This window comes from Triturus cristatus, chromosome 5_1, assembly GCF_964204655.1.
Source record: "Triturus cristatus chromosome 5_1, aTriCri1.1, whole genome shotgun sequence".
NCBI classification, from domain to species: domain Eukaryota; kingdom Metazoa; phylum Chordata; class Amphibia; order Caudata; family Salamandridae; genus Triturus; species Triturus cristatus.
The window spans coordinates 989,357,023-989,377,222 of NC_140587.1; positions in this window are offsets into that span (position 1 = coordinate 989,357,023).

Genomic DNA, 20,200 nt, shown 5'->3' on the forward strand with positions numbered 1-20,200 from the left:
ACCTATCCACACATTTGGGTGTTGTGTGGTTGAGGTGCCATGCCGTTGATGGATCATGTTCACGGCTTGGCCAGGTAACCATTGTGAGTTGTTCTTTCGTGTCTGGTGTGTGGTCATGTTGGTAGTGATTTTGTGATGTGTGCATTGCCAGAGTTGTGAGTTGCATGGTTGTGGAGTTGAGGTGAGTAGGGTGTCCATTTGAAACTTGCCATGGGGCTGTGCATTTCCATTGTTGCCATCCTGGGTAGGCCGGTTGCTGATGGACTGTCGGAGGGTGAAGGAATCATGCACAGTTGCAGGGTATTTGCTGCATTGCTCTTCCTCCCAGGTTTGATAACAATAAAAAATTTCCCTATTTTATGTTCAAGAGTCCCTTTGGAAAGCAGATTCAAGGACTCCCCTTGACAATTGTAGTCCTAACGTTGAGGGCTTGATAAGACGTGGAAAATACCCAAGGTGAAGGTGTCGCTTTGGGCTGAAACACCTGGGTTTCAGTGTTGCGTTTACTCCATTTGCTAACACAATGAATTATGGTGGCAGTGTTGACATATGACTATTTAAAGAGGGTGCTGACTCTGACAGGACTATGTGACGTGATCACAAACGTCATCACGGAAAGATAATGCCGGGATGCGCTTATGAATGAAAGCGTGAGTAGAGGAGATTGGTGCTGGGAGAAGGCAAGAACTGCACACAAGCATGATAGTGTTCTTAAATATTGTATTTTTATCAAATTTGATTAATGAAGGGGTTTGAGGCTGCATTTTTGAAAAAAACATTACAAGATGGCACGTATGCCGGAGCGTTCATGTGATGTGATCACAAGCGTGGTCACGTGGCAATACTCTTCCGGGATGCGCTCTTGAAGTAGAGCACGAGGAGAGCAGAAAGACGCTGGGAGGAGGCAAAGAGGAGTACACCGTGATGGGCGGTGAGAGAGCTTGGAGGTATAACACCGTAAGGGATGAGAATGTGTCGAGTGGTCATGTGTAGTCAAAGAGTGGTGAGGGAGTCTAGTGCCCCTATTTCCACATTGATGCCAAAGAGGATGAACACTTTGGTGGTTTGATATGGATTTCTCATTTGAAATAAGGGAAAAACAAACACTAGTATTGAGGGGATGAAGACTCAGTATGGATGCACATGCCTACAATTTCTCACATATGGTTAGCCTGCGGCCATAAGCGGGATTGGTGTGCCACTGCTTGAGATGAATTGAATAGTGTATGTATCACCATAGGTTGAGAACAGGTAGATACTTACTTGCATATGTTCACGTGTATACGGACGGCAACGGACTGTGTCGGTGGGGGACTTATGATTGAAGGACACCCCCTAAGTGGTGGGAAGCTGGTATGAATTCTGAGGGCTACCACCTGGTAAATATATTTTTAACTTTGTGCTATATATATTACCTCTGACAAGCTGTCAGTAGACGCGATGTATGATGTCCTGATTGGTTTGTATTATTAAAATTGTTCTTTGTTTATCAGCCACCAGTGGTTTAAATTTGAAGTCCAGTGAGGTGAAGTTTGGCCCCGAGCCCTGATGAAATTTCTGTAACAGAAGATTGGCAATGAAATTTGTTGGCCTATCTTAAAGTGGTCTGAAACATGCAGTTTGTTTTAAATCTTGAGTAGGTCCACAGCATGGAATAAAATTATGATTATGTACATGTGAGTCTTAACTCGATTTTAGCTTGGAGAAAAGTGGTTATTCTTTCTCACATTATGGGGTCTAGTCTGACACAAACATGCTTCTGTGCATATTCTTCTTCAGTTGTTATCCACCTTTTATTCTTTACACTGGACACTGTTTCTTTACTTTTCACGGGTAAGAAAGTTACCGATGATGAGAAACGTGGGCAAAATGGTGAGTACCTACCAGTAGCTCCCTTGGTGATGCTTACATGAGGTACTTTCTCACCTTCACACATTTTTTGTACACATCTTTCAAGTGGGGGTACAGACACATGGGGTGGACTGTAAACGCATCTCTGAAAGATTTCTGGGGGACATTTAGGACTGGATACGACTGGCAATTGACTAAAGCCAGCGGTTGGGTGGAGATATTAGTATCCTGCCCCCGGTTTTGAATACGTTTTAATATGTCCTAAACAGTCAGATCTTTTTAGTATAGAGTTGCTTGTGAGTGGAGGGCAACCTGTCTGTAATTTTCCTTCTTCTGCTCCTTAATGTGGATGACTGGGGTGTAAACCGTTGTCTAACAGATTGCCACAATTCTAGTCAGTGTAAGTGTCCGGCAATCTTTAATTAACCTTTCCTCACACTCTGTTAGCTTGGCACAGGTTTAACTTAGAGGCAGTTTGTTTACTATTTGTGCAACACTTCAAACAGTAAAACAGTGAAAATTCCACACAATAAAATACCACACTGAGTTACAAAAATCATTCTGAATTTAATAAATAAACAATACCAAAGGCCAGCAAAGCTAAACTCAGCAAAACAGGAGGTTAGAAGGCAAAAGTTAGGGGGAAAACCATGTCATGGATGTCAGGTCTAAAACAAACAATGTTATTTCACTGCAAAATGGAGAATGTTGGGGGACAAGAAAATTAAGAATGCGAGGACCTTTTTTATTTCTAGGCATTGAAAGCAAAACTCATAGTCAAAGAGATCAGAGGACTCAGCCTTTCAGGTTTGACTATGAACACCATTTATTGGATGCAAGGTTGCGTTTATGCATTGCACCTACAATCGATGCTGAGCAACCCGTTGCATATTCTTAGACTATGCAGAGCAACTTCTAAGGAATATAGGACGTTACTACGCGTGCTATTACCACGCAGTAGGTTACAACGCGGTCGTTTACATCGCAAGTCGTTTCTACGACTTCCGCTAGGTGGTGCTCTGGATTTAGGAATAGTATAAATAACTATTCCTACTCCAGTTGGCGCAACAGCAGGGAATATGTTGGATTTAAAGTCCAACACATTCCCTGGTGCTGCATGCCACCTAACGCAACTCGTAGAAACGACTTGCGATATACAGCCACGCGTGGTAACAACGCGTCGTTGTAACAACCGCGTTGTTACCTACCTGCGTGGTAATAGCAGCGTTGTAAATGCTGTTTCCCACTTCGAAGTGCAGCATTGGCCTTTGTCCCACAGAACCCAGGGGAGCACTGCAAGTGTTTCTTTTTTACTATTTGCTTAGTTTGGTTCACTGACGTCAAACAAAGGTCTGAGAACTACAGCAGCCTTCGTGGAATGACCATGATCCAAACATGATTCCAGAAGGGTACCAATTCTCGGGTCTTCTAAGAAATGGAAAGCTTCCTGAAAGTAATTTTGGGAAGTGTAACTATGATCACAATCATTTTAAGAAAGTGGTAAACTGCTACCGTCATGAAAATATTTTCTGTGAAATAAACTTAGGCCTCAAAGTGCATGGAGCTGTTCTTGCACTGAATACAGTGACCAATAAACTGTCCTCTGGCAATTATATTTAGGTTTGGCGCTAGATTTGGCCCATTTAGGCGTCTTTGTCATCTCCTCTGATGCCTGGTTATCCTTTTTGGCCATTCATGGCCTCTTGACTGCCTTTTCCTGTGCAGGGTTTTCAGACCACTCATGAATCTTAGCATAAAGGAAACAATAGCTGTAATTAAAGTGTTAATGCTGCAGCAGCCAATCAGTTTACAAAGATCAGCTGACTCCATGAAAATTTTAAGAACTAAAATGGATCACCAGGAATTTTGTTTCTTGTGGGTATCAGCTTTTTTTTAACTTGAATTGACATCTGTGGACTCTCCAGTTATTTTAAGACCTAATGGTACAAATGTACATGAACTTATTCCCTTGAAGCTCAGCTAGCAACTTAACGTGACCCACATATCTCAAAAACTGCTGGTCCGATTTACAGGAAACTAAAAGCAAAGCCTGTTATGAGTGAATGTGTACTAAGGATTTAAAATTGTGACTACTTTTGGCTCCAAATGTGATTGGCTAATGCTTGTTTAAAAGTGTGTTATAGCCAACACTTCATAAAACAAGCAAACCAGTCCACAAGCACCATTTGCACAAAAAGGAAGGGAAGGTAGGGGTAATGGTACCGGATAACATGCTCAAGAGGTGTGAAAAGTAAAAATAACCAACCATATTATGTGATTCACTGGAAATATATTTTTTATAAAGAGCAGATTACCTTAAATTCTTGAATTAAGTTAAGACAGAAAGAAACCCACTTGAATTTCCCAGGGACCATGAGACCTTCTAATACACTGCTCACCAATTAAATGACTTTTAACATCACATATCATGACATCACTGATCGTGTAAAGATTTGGAATTTTCCGCACATTTTTGCTGAAGTAGAAATACACACTTTTTTCAACATATAGTAAGTGTAAAGACATCTACATGCTGAAAAAAGAATGTGGGTAATAACCATAGGAATTGATATTCAAACTTAATAACTACTCAAGCCTTCGTTCTTCAAATAGCTCTTACCAACATATGTTATATGATATAGTGCTGTCTTTATGAATGGCAAGTGCTGCACTGAAAATGCCAGTAGGGTATAGGGACAGGGGTATTGAACTGAAAGCATGAAAGAAGTCCACACTCTATGTTCAAAAAACCATGCTCAGCAGGTTTTATAGCTAGAAGTGCAGAGTGCAATCCAGCCGCCGCCTGGGGTCTGGGGCAGAGAGGTAACTAACACCTTCATCAGTATCATTGATGAGGTCAATGGTGATTTGATACATGATGTCACTAATTATGCAATTTTCATCTGTCGAGATATATGTAACATTATGTGGTATGGAGCCATGAACTATGCGTCTTATGGTTGACTGGATCACAACACTAGGGACATTTAATTGGCTTTACATTACAACCATATAGTCCCTTTAATTGAACCTTTTGAAGCAATTTCCTATATCTTTGCTTATAACATTACAAGTTACTGATCCTTGTTGATATCATTATTGTTCATCAATATTTTTAGGGTATTTGGGGTTTTTCTATCATGTATTTGAACAATTGTGTCTGGACTCTGGTAATATAGATGTTGCCATTGCAGAAGCCATTTCAAAACTTTGCCTTTGCCTGATTTCGCTGCCCAGAATTCTTCAATATAGGGCCTGCCATTTGGTCATGCCCTGCACCCTTTTACTCTAGCGCATCTGCTCAGTGTCCACTGTGCCAGGCCAAAGGTGTTGCCCAATAGTACCCAAAGCAGAGAGAGACTGTTAGTGGCCATGCCAATCCCTTTCCACATACAACCTGAGGAAAATGGACATGGTTTTGACAGGGGGATAGCTTAGTCAGTAGGATTCAGAAGGATGAGTCTGAGATTTTCTAACAACCACTGCACTATGCCAAACAAAAAAAGATGCCAAAAGCATGCTCCTGTAGCATCATTACATCTGGCCTGACCCAAGAAAAGGCATTATGGGATATTACAGATCAAGAGGTTGTTCATGCATCACCGTGCACAATATCATTTTCAGCATGGTTATAAAAAAGCAACAAACAGTGGTTTAACATGAAAACTTTACTCAAACTTTTTTTAACTTAAAAGACAAAATGGTATTTGACTGAGCCCAACAAATTATGTTTTCTTCATTGTGTTTTATGTCCTCTCCAGTTTACAGATTTGAGCCTCCATAATATGTGTCAGTTACGTTGATCAAGATGTCCACATTATCAGCAAACTGCAGGATCTACTCTGCAGCACCCGAGACTGTATTAATATAGAGAGGGTCAGTGCTGACCTTATCAGAGTATTCTATCCGGTTACTTTTATTTTCAGTAGTGATCAATTCTTGCAACTTCTTGTGATTTCTCTGCCACAAAGCACCAATCATCTGGAACCTGCTTTGCAGAACACATAGGCATGTTCCTTGAAGGTCAAGCAATAATGTTAGACTTCAGAAATGAGTCCATCAGTTGAAGCGGCAAAGTGTTCTTTATGTACCCGTTGACTTTCTTTATTTCTCTAAACATCTTACAAATGCCTTGGCTTCCCCCTCTGAAAGAATATAGAGACCATACAGCATATCATGTTTCTTCTTCTCCATTGTTTGCATAGCCTTGTAGCGCACTCATACCTTCAGCATTGGGAGTGATGTAGCTTTGTCTTTGAGCTACTCGCTACGTGTGAGTATGCACAGCCCTAAATACACCAAGCAGTGCTGCAGGCCCAAAGGCAAGCATTATGTTATCTTTTTTGCCGCGTAGAGGAGGTCTGGTCGACGTCCTGAGCATCCACCGCTATCAGGATAGGTAAAAACCAACTTGAAAGCTGACAAGGTCAGGCCTGCGAGGGTCTTCAGAACTCAACCTTCATCATTTATTAGGAGAGTGAGAAACCATACAAACGATCTCTAAAGCTATACCCTTGGCTTTTGGCAATATCTGTAGATACCAAAGACAAAGTATCTGAAAAATGTCAGTATGGCAATAGTCTGGGCACCACACTACAGTACTGTATATCTAGTCAATAAACCTGAGTCCAGTTCCTTGAAAGTTGCTGCCAAACGTTAATAAGAGAATCTTTCTTAAAGTTTCTTGAATTCACTGATCAAGATTCATGATTTTCATTTGGTTAGTTATCCGTGTATTATAGATGTGCATTTTTGAGGGAGATTATACTGTCATGAGAGTCAGGAAAACATTGTAACACTGCTACCATAAATAAGACCCTCGATGAAGAGCTGAGGCTGACATGGGAACTGACTGGGGCTTTGAATGGAAACAGATTAGAACTAGGGTTGTGGGAAATGTGCATCATCTGCTTTTCCTTCCTAAAGCAAAGTTTCTGTAAAATTAAACAAAATTACATGCGATTGCACAAAATGCAAATCTGTCGTTTCATTCTGTATTTCAACGTGAAATGCATCCTTGTGTAAATTTGTTATACAAGGGCTAAAACGGTGGCCCATCCTGTCAACAGCTAGTCCCACTTTGTCTCACTGTTTGGGCGGAATACACCAAAGCTAACTACCATCTATTCACAGACATGTGACCCAGAACACAGGCACCAAATGGTTAGGTCAAGAAAAAGTCAACTCTCTAAAAGTGGCATTTTCAGAATTGTGAATTAAAATCTGACTTTACCATTAGAGACAATTTTAAATTACAGTTCTTCTGAGACCAAACATTGTATAGTCTTCATGTTATGAGCATGAGGACCCTTGTGGTTCTGAGAGAACTTCAAACAGGAATAAGTTTACCTGCTGGGAGGTATTAAGGTGTGGTTATTAAAATCTTGACATAATGCATACTGTTAGGGAGTTGTGTGATCGTATGCTGAAGTATAAAAATGTCTGTTACAGAGTTTCATTTTTGACGTTATTCATTTATGTTCTCCTGGGCTGGGGAGGACTCGACAACTGGTGACGAGCGGGGGATGCGTGCCCTGAAGGAACCGAACTGCACTCCCTGAGAGTTTGCAACAATTGCCCATGCAGCACAAACACAAGGTTGTGTTTGCAGTAGGTGCAGGTGATAGGGGTTATCCTCCATTGCGATCACCCAAGGGGCTCAAGCCCACATAATGTCAGCAGAGGAAACACAAAACATACATCAGCCATGTTGAAACCACCACCGCCTTTTGACATGGATAAGAAAAAATACATTGGTGCCAGATGGGAAGCATGGATTGAAACATTTTATGACTTCATAGATGCACTAGAAGAAGATTACAAGAAGATCATTAAATACTTAAAGAACATTGCTGGTGATGGAGTGAAAGAAGTAATAAAGAAAGTTTTGCCAACTGAAACAAAAGTGTACCAAAAGATAAAAGAAGCATTTGAAGCCAAATTAAATCATAAGCTGAACATCGACTATGAAAGATATATCTTCAACCAAGCACAACAACAGGTTCGTGATATGATGGATGAGTTTGTTGTAAGACTCAAGACACTCATTAAACATTGCATGTTCTGTGATTTCACCAATGACGAAGCCATGAGACTCAGAATTATGGATGTCTATTGTTGGACTTGGCCCCTTTGGCAGGTTCACCCCTAAACTTTTTTTGCCTGTCTCCTAGCCTTTTCCCTGGGTAGGGTTGGTGGTTTTAGGCCTCTAGGCACTTCAGCACTGCTGTCCAGTGTAAAGTGCGTGCACTCTGGGTTACATTTAGTGAGATTGGCCTGCCCTCTCATAGGAATGCATGGTGGATTCACTGATGAATGTGGGTCAGTGGTAAATCCTGATATGAGAGGCGCAGCATGGTAAAGTCTGGTATGTATGAAATGGTATTAATAAATGCTGCGCAATGGTGTGCGCAGATTTATTGTGGGTATTTTAGAAATGCCATTTTTAGAAGTTGGCATGTCTGTGTGCTATGTGCCTCCCTGCCTGATGTGAATTGCATGTCTTTCTTGTGAGTGACAGGAGCTGGAAGTGTGTGGCTCCAGGAGGGGCAGGGTAAGTCAGCGACATCTGCATTCTGAGTAGTGGGAAGGGAAGTCCCTGGTCCCTGAATAGGATTGTGCCTGCCCTAGTGAATGCTGGCTCCGCCCCCCTGTGGTGTGTCCGATGACGAGCCCCCACCTAACAATAGGAAAGAGGAGCCTGGTAAACAGAGTGCTCCAGGACCAGTTGGGACTGGTTTCCCCAAGCCCTGTGCTTACAGACAAAGGAAAATGTCCTATAAATGGAGGGGCTGTGACCCCATGAACGGGTGCTGTGTTGTTCCTGTGCTGGGGGGGGCTCGCTGCTGCTGGGCCTCAGGAGGAACCACCACAAGGGACTGCCTCCCTGCTGGAGGGCCCTGTGTGCTGGCCTGCCTGAGCCCAGAGTTAGGCCCCCTGACCTTTGCTTTGGACTCTAGTGCCTTGTGAGTGCTTTGCTTTTATTTTGAAGAGCGCTCTGCTCTTGGTTGCTGAGAGGAGCGCTTCCGTTTTGGACTGCAGCGCCGAGCTGCGATCGATTTTGAGGGAATCCCGACATAGGAATTCCCCCGCATTGCTGGCTTCTTGCAGGAGACCACCCCACTTTATGGTAATAACCGCGGGTGCCCACCCCTCATTGAGAGGAAGTTTGGCGGGTGCCCACCCCACTTTCTGCATACCTTAAACTGCAGGTGCCCACCCCGCATTTTGCGTACTCTTACTAGCGGGAGCCCACCCCGCACTGAGGAGCCGCCGAGACCCGAAGAAGAGAAACCGGAAGTCCAGCACCTCTGCCTGGGCGGGGCCCAGGAGCCAGCCGGAAGCGAAGGGAGGAAGTCTGGAGCCTCGCGGGTCCCACCTCGAGCCCCGGGTCACAGGAGGGGACTCGGTGAAGCGAGGAGAGACGCCGGAGTTCTGAACCAGCCGGTGAGATACAACAGAGCCTTGCGGGCTCCAGTGGCAGAGTCTTCAACCTTCCTCCACCTGGTAGAGGAGGAGGAAGGTCACAGAGATCACTGGTGACACGAGGAGACCAGTGAGTAAGCCCGAGGCACGTTAAGTGCCAGTGCTAACTTCTTTTTGACACAGCTGCGCTAGCACAGTCAGCAGCAACATTGGGGCCGAAGTGAGTCTTGTTGGTGCTGCTTGGGCTCGATGGGTGCCGGTGTCCTCATTTGCTAAAGAGGCACCAGGAGGAGACCAGTGAAACGGGGTTCCTCAGGCACGAAGAGTGCCAGTGCTCATTTGGCCTGTCTTGATTGGGGCTTCACAGCTGTGCCGCCGTTGCGGGCAGTTGAAACGTGGGGGCACAATATTGTCAGGGCCCTAGTGGGGGTCCAGAGGGCACCATTAGTGCCAGGGCCCACATTTTCCTTCCCAGCTGTACCGCAATTAGCGGCAACGGCACCGTTTAGGCCAGAGCCATTTTTGGGAAGAGTCCCATTGGGAGACTCAGCGCACCGTGGTGCCAGCGCCATATTTCTTGTGGGGGCACATTTGTTTTGCCAGTGCCCGCATCTTGCTGCACAGCTGCACCGCAATTAGCGGCAGCTACTACGTTTAGGCCCACAGTTCTTGGGGGGCATTTCTGAGTGAGGTAGGAATGAGATGCACTCCTCTGCCCAGCGCAATTGCGCACTGCGAATTCCGCTGCATTATCAGCAGCCCTGACATTTGGGACATAGGGCATTTGAGCCCCTGAGAAGGCCAGTTGGCCAGGGGGACTGATAGGTTTGTAGGGCACAAGGCCCTAATGTGATTTATGTACTGTGTTTATGCACCGTGATTTATGCCTCTACTGTGGTTTATGATTATGAGGTTTTATATACTATGATTTATGTTGCAGGATAATGCTGAGTACAGTGTTTGCCAGTAATTACTGGTTGTGATCAACTTTTATTATAAGTTCTACATTTACTCTTTTCACTTTGTGATGGTCCTGACAGTGGCCCAGTTGGCCCTGTCATGTGTATATAATCCCCTGTAAATATTGCCTAGTGCCAGTTGGCACAGTGTATATTGCGTGATTACTATTCTAATGTGTTTATGATAGTACAAAGGCTATTTTTTATATAACCTTGTGTGGAGTTCCTTTTGTGGTGTGCCTAGTGGGTTGCTGCAGTGTGTGTGTGTTGCGCAAACGCTTTACACATTGCCTCCGGGATAAGCCTGACTGCGCGTGCCAAGCTACCAAGGGGGTGAGCAGAAGTTATCTTTGGCGTGTAACTCCCTTGCCCTGACTAGAGTGATGGTCTCTTCCTGGCTTTGGTGCAAGCCTTTGCCAACCAGAGATTCAAATTCCAACACTTACCTTTCTAACTCGTTTAGGAGATGTATGTTGAGAGAAACACACAGTCTGGAGAAAATGTGAATGGCTGTGAGAGCAGAGAGCAAGCAGATCAACAAGCTGCTGAAATGGAATTGATAATTGGTCAACATGAATCTGCCCTAACCGTGAAAAAGCAAGCCACATTGAAAAATTAGTACCAAAAAAGGACAGTGGAGGTGCTGTGCACATGTGCATTGATATGCGCCAGGTCAATAAAGCAATCCAGAGAGAAAGACATCCTGGTCCTCACATAGCAGACATGATCATGCAATTGAATAGAGCCAAAGTATTCTTTGGTCTCGATTTGGACAAGGGATACCAGCAATTCGAGCTAGAAGAGAATTGCAGGTCATTACTACTTTTTCAACTCATGTTGGTTTGTTTAGATACAAATGACAGAGTTTTGGAATATCTTTAGCTGCAGAAATATTTCAAGATGTTATAGGCCAAATAATTCAACCTGTTACACATGTTTTCAATGACAGTGATGTTATGTTGGTATCGGGGAAACACAAAAGGAGCACTACAAAGCTCTCATACAAGTGCACCAGTTACTTGCTAGTGCAAGTCGCACCTTGAATAAGGCAAAGTGTGAGCTTGACAAGGGCAAACTTAGGTTCTTTGGTACATATTCTCGGAGGGATGAATAAGGTGCAATCATTGTCATCTACTTGCCTCCCACAGGATGTAACCTTGTTGTAACCCTTCTTAGGCATGTCCAGTTATTGCTCAACTTATATTTGTGCCTTGGCTGTGACTCATTGAAAGATTTGACAATGCAGAATGTCCCATTCCAATAGACCCATGAATGTGGTCAAAGTTTTACAAGAATAAAATATGCGATTCCAAATGCAACTAAAATGGCCTACTTTGACCCCCAAATAAAATACTGAGATCACAGTAGATGTGAGCCCGGAGGGGCTTGGAGCTATTTTTGTTCAACACAATGGTCATCCAAATGCTCAAAGACACATCGTGTTAGTGTCTGTCTGAAACTGAATGTGCCTATTCCCATCTCAGCTGTAGAAGGAGATTCTGGCTGTGGTGTGGGCCTGCGAACATTTTCATTTGTTTCTTTATGCAAAACATTTCACCATCATCACAGATCATTAGGCGTTGCTCACCATCTCTGGAAACCCAAAGTCAAAGATGCCTCTTCGCATTGAGAGGTGGGGATTGCGATTGCAAGAATATGATTACGAAATTCTGTATAAGCCTAGAAAAGATCATAACCCTGCTGATTACTTTTCATTAATGCCGTTTCTGTGTCATAATTCGGCATGCAAAGTTGCCGAGGGGTATGTGAACTTTATTATGAGGTCCAGTGCACCAGCAGCACTATCACTTGAAAAGACTATTGTTGCTACCAACACAGACAAGAACCTGCACATACTCAAAGACATCATTTCAGCTCATTTGTAAAAGAAATGTGTACTACCATTTGCTGATGATGTAGAATTTAGGAATTTTTACAAGATGAATTTTCCATCGTTCAAGAAGAAATTGTATTGAGAGTCGAGAAACATCATACCTGAGAGCGTGAGACAAAAATTCATTGAGCTCACCAATGAAGGACATCATGGCATTGCAGCAACCTAAAGAGCCCAGAGGGGTCGAGAGTGGGTCCCTCATCTAGATGAATGAGTTAAGAAAGAACGGAAAGCGTGTCATCTATGTAGATGCTTATCTCCCAAAAAGGCACAGCATCCATTGACAATGTCTGACCTTCCTGCACTTGCCTAGGAGAGAGTGACAGTTGATTTCTTTGGACCACTGGAGAATAGACATCATCTTATGATGAACATTAATGAAAACTCACATTTTGCTTTGGTGGAAGACTTATCATCGACAACCCATGACACTGTCATCCAGCACCTTGAAGGTGCTGGATGCTGAATCTTTGCAGCTTGGGGTATACCTACCATTCTCAAAATAGACAATGGTCCACCTTTTAACAGCAGTAAGCTCAAAGAGTTTCTGTGTCAACTCAACATCAAGCATCAAAAGAGCACACCGCTCTGGCCTCAGGCCAATGGTCTTGTTGAATGATTTATGGGCACCCTCAATGAAACAATTCAGGAGTGAGAAAATTGATGAGAAACAATCCATGTGTCAAGCTCTTTGTGCCTATCGGACAACTCCTCACTCCACCACTGGTGAGAGTCCTGCCACCTTGTTATTTGGTAGAGTCATAGGAACTAAGCTACCTCACTGGACATTACAACAAGCGCTGACAAGGTTTATGTCAAGGACACTTCTCAAAAGTACAAAATTAAAATCTATGCTAATCGACGCCGACGTGCTCAGGAAACAGTCTTCAACAGAGGGGACTAGGTACTGGTCGAAGAGAAACGGAAGAGGAAAACAGGCACTCCGTTTGCTGCATGGTGACTGCAAGTTGTCCAGGAAAGCCGATCACATGGGACTCTTCCCACTTTAGGCATTTGATTTGGTGTTCGCCTACTCCTGAGAGCATGGGTGAGGTAAACATGCCTGAATTTCCAGATCAAACATCTGAGCCTATGTAATCTGCGAATAGTCCATGTACCACTCAACAGCCTCCTACTACTCGATCTGGCAGACCAGTGTAAGCTCCTCGATGCCTCATTGAGGAATTATGATGTTGATTTTCTTTGCACTTTTTTTTAAGAAAGTGGGAGATGTAGATTCTTGATGTTATAAGCAAGGTGTGCTTATTAACATCATGATGTAATGCGTGCCGTTAGGGAGTTGTGTGATCATATGCTGAAGAATAAAGATGTCTGTTACAGAGCTCCGTGTGTGGCATCTTTTATTTACATGCTCTCCGGATAGGAAGGAAGCGACACACACACTTCTACCCATTCCCAATGAAAAGTTAGCATTTTTTTAACGTGATAAAGTAACCCAATGTGATCCTATGGGAGAAGTAGTCCTCAGTAGTAATAAACAAATTTGAGAGTTTTTCAATACTGTGAAATGTAACACGTAAAAACATGTGTCCCACGATGCTCTCTGCCCTATACGCTGTTTAGGGCCTACCTTAGAGGGGACCTATATGTAATAAAAAGGGAGGTTGAGGCCTGTCAAAAGGCTTATTTTGCCAGGTCGAATTGGCACTTCAGAACTGCACACAACCATTAATGACAGGCCTTAGACATGTTTTAAAGGGCTGTGTAAGAGGGTAGCACAGTAAGTGCTGCTGACCCACTAGTAAAAGACACACAATTGTCTCTTAACTGGGGGTGAATGTTTTGATTTGTTCTGCATTCTGTCCATCAATTGTGTGTCTTTTGCTTTCTCACCTTAAGTGCCCCAGGTATGCCTTGACGTAGGTCCCGGGCTCACTGTGCCACTGGATTCAAGCTATCCTCACTGAAGAGGGGTGAAACCCCGAAACCGGTCCTAGGATGCTTGTTTCCGGTCCAGGGAGGACCAGCCCTGGCAGTTCGGGCTGGAGTGTTCCCATGAGGCACAGGGTCAAGACTGATTTCCATATGGCCAGGTCTAAACTGGGGTGGCATGGTGAGCAAAAGAATGAGTGATTTTACCCAGATCTCTTGACTGGCGGAGAATGTTTTGATTTGTTCTGCATTCCGTCCATCAATTATGTGTCTTTTGCAGACCCATTAGTAGCATTTAATTTACAGGCCTTGAGTACATGTAGTACCACTTTACTAGGGACTTATAGGTAAATAAATGCCCCATTTGGGAGTAAGCAAATTGCTATGTTTATAAGAATGAACATAAGCACTTTAGCACTGGTTAGCAGTGGTAAACTACACAGAGTTCTAAAGCCAACAAAAACTAATTTCAGCAAACAAGAGGGGAGAAGGCAAAAGGTCGAGGGGGAAGACCACACCAAAGAGTGTCAGGTCTAACAATATATATCTTAAAAGTATATAGATGCGGAGTTAAGAATTGAAAATCTATATTTGCTTGGCTATGATATCTGAATTTTCCAAACTCGATATTCCAGGTTACAACCATTTAAGAGAAGAAAATGCACATAAGCTAAAACTTAGTGGGTGTACATCAAATTTGTATGGGATTTCCCTGACTCCTCTTCTGACCCACCCCTGGCAGCATGCACAAGTGAAACCTATAGGATAACATCTGTAGAGTATATGTTACATTGATGCAATCTTTACAACCTGAGGCCAATTTAGAAAGGAGAAATCAATACGTATGAGTCTTCCAAATTTGAACAGGCCCCTACCTTACTTCTGTGCTCTGTTCTTACTATTCACAGATGTTTTTGCTTGACTTCTGTAATGTGTGTTGATGGAAGTGTATCCTTGGATTCAATTAGCATGTATTCTTTGAAAGTTGATGCACCATGTGTAATGGCTTGAGTGTAGTCTCAGATGGTGGCACTGGCTACAAAATGTAAGTTGACCAACTTACATGTCATATGTCATTTTGACATTATTATTACTTCGTTCTGTATTTTTAAACTTCATTATTTTGTGTTGTATGAAATTACAATGGTCTAAATAAGCAAACGTGCAAAATACACATCTTTGGAAGAAGATTTTAAATACATTTCACATAATTGAACAACTCTTTCTGAAATGCAAAAAAGTAAAGAGTAGACTTAAGGGATTCGGAAGTCTGGATTTCGCCTTTATACAAGACCTCTGTGAGTTTAGTGTATCATTTTGTTGTACTGTGCTATAACATTTATGAGCTTGTCTGGAATTGTGGATTTTTGTTGGCCAGTATTGTTTGGCTATTGTGAAGGTCCAGAGCCATAAAATAAGGTTGTAGTTAATTCATTCCTTAGTTCGAAAAGAGCTATGTTAAGGAAGCTAAAAAGCTCTGATTCTTGCTCACTTCTTTTTGAAGCCTTTCGAATCTCTCGTACTTCAATGAAGCCACATGTAGAAGCCGCTCGTGGGATTCGTTTTCCTCTCTTTGCTGCATAACATCTAGTCATTAGTGATTTGAGGTTTGTAGTAATGTTTGGAGAGTATGGCGACTTTTACCCTGGATGTTGAATGCTTCATAAATTAGTCAAATGGAAATTAGCTGTGTTCTTGTGTGACCCCGGAGTCCCACATCATAAATTGCTAATTGTCTTCCCATTAGGGCTCTCATCGAATGCAAAAGCACTACAATACTGCCGTGCTTGCCTGATTCCAGAGTCTGTGAGTGACAACTGAAATTGCTAACCATAAAAGAAAAACTAATAGAGCACTGAGGTCACTGAGGTCAAGGCAGAAATGGTTTCCTGCGTGCCTGCCTATATTACATCAGAGTAATGCTCAAAGAAAGGGACAATTTTTCACAAACTGAAGTCAAACATACATTGTGAACTCTGTCCATGTGATTTTTATATGACAGGCAGTCGTGTCTTGCTGTTTGTATTTCTTTGTGGCAGTCGCCACATCTCAGGAATATCAAATAGGAATTAAAATGCATCTAGTGTCTAAGAGGCAGAAGTCTGGCTATAAAAACCCTCACCACGTTGTTATTAACTACTATGCAACACAATCAGAGATTCTGAATAATGCACAAAGGTTTTCAAAGTAACAATTGTATTGGAATGATAAACATGCTGATGACAAGAGAGGACAGACAGACAAATAAGTCCTCCCAAGATGTGCAATGTTCCCATTTATTTTCAAATGTATTTTGTAGGATTACTGATGTTTTGGATCATGCTTTGGATTTAGAACCTTTTTTTCAACAATTTAATTTGAATGACTATGGTTGTAACATAGTGTGTGCACCCATGGCTCATCACCGCGGGCTCCCCACTTTTCAGGGTCCTGCACTCCTGCTATAAAACCCATTGATGCAATAAAATACATGCCTTGTGTGTTAATTCGCGATGAGGCAGTGCAAAGGACAATCCAATCCATGACTGGCACCAAATGATGAAGCTGACAGGTAAAGTTAGACTTTTCCCCCAGACAAAAAGGTCTTTGTAGAAAATGGTGAATCAATGCTCCCTGTAAGAAAACCAGAGTGGGTCCTTCAAAAAAGTTTGTACTTTGAGCCCCACAAAAGGTATTAAACGCCACCTCCAGGTGCCACCCAGCCCCAGATGACCCATTAGGTTGATTTTGCTGAAATCTCTTCTCTCACAGCCCCGGCTGTAGAGTTCTTCCCTCCCCATACATCTGTTCTCCCAGCCACGACCTTACCAGGGGGGAGGGTGCTCCAAGAGGCACAGGTTCATCACAGTGCTCCTTAGCCCCAATGGAACTCCTTCAAAGTGTGCCTCGGGTACTTGACAGCCTTTTCTTACTTATCTTTACTATCCCAAGATTAATCCAAGTTTACCACAGTGCTGGGTTTCTAACATGTCGTAGGGCAATGACCAAGGTACTACAGGGGCTCCAGATGGCAAAATCCTAAAGAATCTTTTGAAAATAATATCTAGATATGCTTCTAACTGTACCTATTAGCAGTTACCAACTCTTATAGTCTCATTGGCGGGCTCCTTTTAAAAGCACAAGCAGCACCATGCTAAATCGGGCCGCATCTGTGCATTGCCAGGAATCTGCTGCCTATTGCACTCACCGATTTCCTAAGCTGACGCCTGCTCAGCCCATGCTGCCTCTACCACTGCAGTCCCACTCCTTCTTTGCTTTCTTAAATGCACGACCTTATGAGACTTGTTGCCACTGACTCTTATGACTCTATAATCGTCTCCGCAGACTTTGTAACCAGAAATGTCCAAGGTGACCAGAGTAATCACAGGCATTGTATTGTCGTCAAACGTGGTAATATCTGTCCATTGTCTGCTGGGTGCAGCTCACGCTATAAGCAGGCCACAAATGAAGATAAAAAAGGACATGGAAGGGCACGGAGACTAGGCCACGGGCTGCAATGAATGCAAGCAACCCACAGTACACACACGCCATCCACTTCTGGAGGGATTTGAAAAAAACTCCCTACCACCCATTTAGGCTGCCTCCATTTTCCTCTAACGACTGCCCAGCTTTTCTGAGATGCTGAAATGCCAGAGAGCGCTCCATGCTCTGGCTCCAACTAAAGTTGAATGGCAGAGGCTCCCTGCTAGGTCTATCCCTTTGAGGGGCCCCCAACTCTGCGGGACAAACAGTGAATGATAAACAGTCAAACTGTCAGACGCCAAATGCCAACAACAGTCCTGCAAAAATGCCACGCATGTGCATCAAGCATTTGTTATTATATAGTCAAATGATCAAAAACAGGCCCTTCACTAAATTAGACATGATCAATTTTACACATTCACAGCTGAGAGTGGAACAGTTGTAAAGTAGGCAGATTTGACCAAATTTTCAAACTAGTGGCTCAAGAACTCATCGCAATTCCCCTTCCATTGACTTACAACTGAATCAGAAAGAATTCCATGGACAATGTGCTTCTCCCATGATATTCACTGCCTTAATAATATCATACCAGATCCAGAAATACGTGTTTTAGGTAGACTTCTTTATAAAATTTTGAGTGGCCATATTTTCAAAAAACACCAATAACGACATTCTGCAATAATAATAAAGACATCTTCTGAGCAATCAATGTTCTAGCCAACCCTCAAGCCATGAACAAACATGTGTTCCACCCTCAAGAATTGATCAATAAGCTTTCAAACATTTTCCCTGACAAAATATAAAAAATTAGATTGCTCCTATTGAACAATGACCTGAACAAAGTCTATTTATCTCCTGCTATCCAACTCACTGTCTTCAACTTGTTATCAGCTTAATATTGTGCCAACCCAATAATGTCTTGCAGACTATTAGGTTCCCCATGTGATCCTATTCCAGGAGTCCTCTGAAAAATACTCAAAGTGCAAATGTTTCCCTATCTTTTGAGGATAAAAAATGCATCTTTAACACCAAAAACGTCCTTGAGCACTTTAAACCTGCTTTGTGTACCCTGTCCTAAAGAAGTCTTCGTTAAATTTGACTGACCCATGAGACTATAAACCCATGTCGTTATTGTCATACATCTCTAAACTATTAGAGAAGATCTTTGCCCTTCAATTACAAGCTTTTGTATAAAATAATGTGCTATTTACCAAATGCAGGTGGGGTTTAGACCAGAAAGAGGAAAAAAACTTGGAAATATTTCTACAGTGTGTGCAATTAGAGATGATAGTTGAGGAAGGAGATGGAGCCCTCGTATTATTGTACCTCTCCAACACCTTCAATTTCATCGACCATTCAATCTTTCTTCAGTTTTTAGCATCATGAGCCATTGGGGAAACAACACTGTCATGGCTCTTGTCTTTTCTGTCAGGAAGATCTGAGGTGAGTCAATGATGATCCCATCATTTGAAGCCCAAACCCCTGTGGTAGAGTGTCTCCTCAAGCGCTATAATTTCCCTTTTTTGTAGAGGTTCAGTTTTAGAGTATATTAACACATGTAGTTAAGGTTATATATCAAATCAATCAACAACATTGATAGACAATATGGTAAGAACATACACATTTAAATGTTCATACAGTCTGAATTTATTGATTATATATGATTAACAGAATATGCTAAACAAAATAACATACAGCAAGCAAAATATGACCCAAGCAGTTTCCATAAAGGAAGTTTCCTCTTCTAAATAGAGTATCAGAAGTAGTAATGGGATATTCTATGAGGAAGCTGTCAACATCGCATGAACCACATCTAAGGCTCAAAGGAAAGAGTCTGAGTATTAAATCATGAAGCATGACAGTCTGAGCAGGGGAAAACAGCAGAGTGGAGTAGAGGACCTCTCTCAACAATGTCAGGATAAGGTCGGGTCTGTTATTCTAAAGAGTGCACAAGTAAAGCATGATGAAGAATCTGGAAGGCTTCTCCTTATCATCGTACAGAGAACAAACCAATCAAATGACAGTGTTCTCAGGGAGCAGGTGGATTCCCTAACGTTCTCATCTTCCAACAAAAAAGCAATCATCTGGATGATATTGGATATAACATCAGTCCAGCCTGCCTGGTACAGGATGGTTTCTCCCACCATCTAAGTCTCCAATTCTGACACCAAAAGTTAATTAGAAAGATCAACAGTAATGACAAACTAATCTATTCAAAGCTAATAAGGTGCATGATAAGACACCTGCAAAGAAGAGAAAACCAAGACTCTTATAAACCACTTTATAAAATGTAATGTGTCCACTGAGGCCCGGTCACATAATTAGCGAACAGTAGATTCAAACAGGTTCTGAGTGAATACAGTTAGTATAAGTGATTATAGCAAATGTAAATCAAGCGAGGCATACATTTTCTTTCATGGTGAGCACATTTATTATATTTCAAGTAATTACATTAGTGTCTCTCCTTAAAATGAATTTACAGCCTCGTACTGCTGCTGATTTACAAAAAAGCTCACAGATTAATGCAGATAAACACAGGTTGGGCATGTCAGTTGCATATGAAAGGGGTGGGCACTAATGATGCTGCTCCATACTTCAGAAATCTGCTATCATTCTGTTAGCCGCACTGGTCTACCATTAGGTAGAAAACCCAGTTTAAATATGAATCCCCATTCAAAGATTTCATACAATGCATGGTGGAACCTATTATGCCACC